The sequence below is a fragment of the Mus caroli genome, chromosome 9 (assembly GCF_900094665.2).
Source record: "Mus caroli chromosome 9, CAROLI_EIJ_v1.1, whole genome shotgun sequence".
Lineage (NCBI taxonomy): Eukaryota > Metazoa > Chordata > Mammalia > Rodentia > Muridae > Mus > Mus caroli.
The window spans coordinates 74,877,285-74,879,548 of record NC_034578.1 but is presented as its reverse complement, the minus strand read 5'-3'; the positions used below and the strand labels follow the sequence as shown (position 1 = coordinate 74,879,548).

Below are 2,264 nucleotides of genomic sequence, written 5' to 3'. Positions count from 1 at the left end.
CACACACACACCTCACACACACACACCTCACACACACACACCTCACACACACACACCTCACACACACACCCCTGAGAAGGTTAGTGTGTGTTAGAGAAAAAGGCAACAAATATGCTCTACTCTGCCATAGTTCCTGGAAGACAAGGCAATTTTGCCTCGATTTGTATGTAGACTTCAAGTTGGAAATCTAGCACAAAGGTGAGTACTTCACCTCTAACAGCAGCACAAGCAGTAATTACGGCTAAGGCAGAGCGGAACTGCTGGGGGAAAGAATTCTTCGAACAACAGGCATCCAAAGGCTAAGGCTCTGGCCAAGAGAAACACTGTTAATCCCAGGGAAGGAAAAGGAGACATTTATCAAACCACTATTTAGCAGACCCCCTTTTGGTTCTTTCACTTACAGTCTCTTGAAACCACCTAATAAATAAATCAGTTACATGGGACCCAGCTGGCTGACAAGGAAACCGAGTCAAGTAAGAACTACTTACTAGTTACCTATTTTGAAAAACCCAACAGCCACGTTTCCCATTCATGGTTAAGTTTACCCTCCATTCTATGAAAGTATATAACATTCCTCCTTTCTTTCTTCAGTTCCAAAGAACTGAAAGACAAAAAGAGAATAGAAAAGGAGATGGCCTATGGTAGATGTTCCTGGCACTGACGTTATCAGGAGAAAAATCTCAAAGGAAAGTAGCCTTTTTTTTTTTTCAAGGTCAGAGCTTTCGCAGAGAAACCTGGCAGTACTGGGGCTGACTAGATAAACGATGCACCTGTGCCCAGCCATAGATGAAATCGACGGTGTGCATTCGCATTCATCTAATGCAAAGCTGACTGTATCTGTAGATTTTGACCCAAATGCTGTGGCCTGAGACTTTGCAAAAGCACAAAGACTTGCAAGTACAAACCAACAGGTTATAACTGCCAAGCGGTTAGAGGAACGAATTACAAAACCAACAGACAACACTGGCCCTCCTGTACAACTGTACAAAAACACTTCCTGCCACCAGCCCTGACATTAAAAAACAGAAAGACAGTCGAGGCTTGTGGGGAGGACTGCTCGCTCCCCCACAATTTCTTACCAGACTTCTCCCCGGGTATCCTCCAGCTAAGGAGTCATGCGTTGCATTCTTTCAATCGCCCCCTCCCCTTACGAAAATTCATCCAATGCATCCTTCAAATTTGCAATCAAGGCGCCTAGAGATAAGCATAATGTAATCTAGAGCGGGGACGCTAAGTTCGAAGGTGCCAAAGGCTTCAAGATCGTCTAAAAAGAACTCTCTCTGGGGCGTTACTATCTCCACCTCAAGGATAGGGGAAGGGGAAGGCTTGCTGGCAAGCAAACAATAAAGGACACTTTCCCTAAAACTCTAAGCAGCGCACTTTATGGATTCGCAGACTCCAGGCCGTTACCCGCAGCTATGCGTCCGCGTCTCCACCCTCCCGGGGCAGGCTGGGCTGCATATACCCGCTGGAGTGGTCGCGGGCTAGCGGGCGTCCCTGGCAGCAGCAAAGGAGAGGAAAGCGGGGGAAAGGCCAGCGCGCGGCCCCAAAGCCCGGTACTGCACGGACTCACGCGGACTCCTCCTCGGCAGCCCTTACGGTCGCTCAGAGAAAGCTCGGAGGAAGATCCAAGCGCGCCGCCATCCTTCCCTGCGATCTCCGCGCCTGTCAGTGCGCCAAAGTGGCTGCCACCCACGAACAGGTGCGAAAGCATCCATCCCGGCGGAGCTCCTCTCGGCCCGCGCCCCGCGCTCGCCGGGCCACGGTGCCTGCCGCCCCCCGCCCAACCCGGACCTCACGGCGCCAGCAGCCTGGCCGCACCCCAGTGCCTTGGCACCCGCCAAGTTCCTGAAGCAGGCGGCTCACCTCTCTGCCTGAGCGGCTACGGGGAGCACCGGACGGCAGCAGGACCGCGCGAGCAGGAGGATGTGCAAGCGGGCGCGGGAACAGAAGCAAGTGGCAGCCGCGATGCAAGAGGAAGGCGCCCGGCAGCTTCAACCCCGGCGTGGGCTGACCGTGACGTCACAATGGCGCGGCCAGCCAATCCGAGCCCGGAGGCAGGATCAAGCGCTATGATGTCATGCGGCCTTGGAACCAATCCTGGGGCGATAGAACTTTCGTGATTGTAAATTCCAGAATCAGATGCGGTGCGCAGAGGAAGCCAGGGTTGGTCCCCCGTGGTTCACGTGTCTCGGGGCAGTTTTCTTGCTTCTTCCTAATAAGCCTGCGTGGGACGCAGAGTCTGCGCAATAGCCACAGTGAAG

At 53.0% G+C, this 2,264-nt stretch overlaps 1 protein-coding gene across 1 annotated transcript in view; it reads right to left on the bottom strand.

The window, feature by feature from the left end:
• Positions 1–2,024, bottom strand: part of Elovl5 (ELOVL fatty acid elongase 5) — a 66,261-nt gene extending 64,237 nt beyond the window's left edge. Inside the window, exon 1 of the mRNA XM_021171553.1 lies at positions 1,867–2,024. The gene's annotated coding sequence lies outside the window, so the exon portion shown is untranslated. The remainder of the gene's footprint in view (positions 1–1,866) is intronic.
• Between the last annotated feature and the right edge of the window lie 240 nt (positions 2,025–2,264).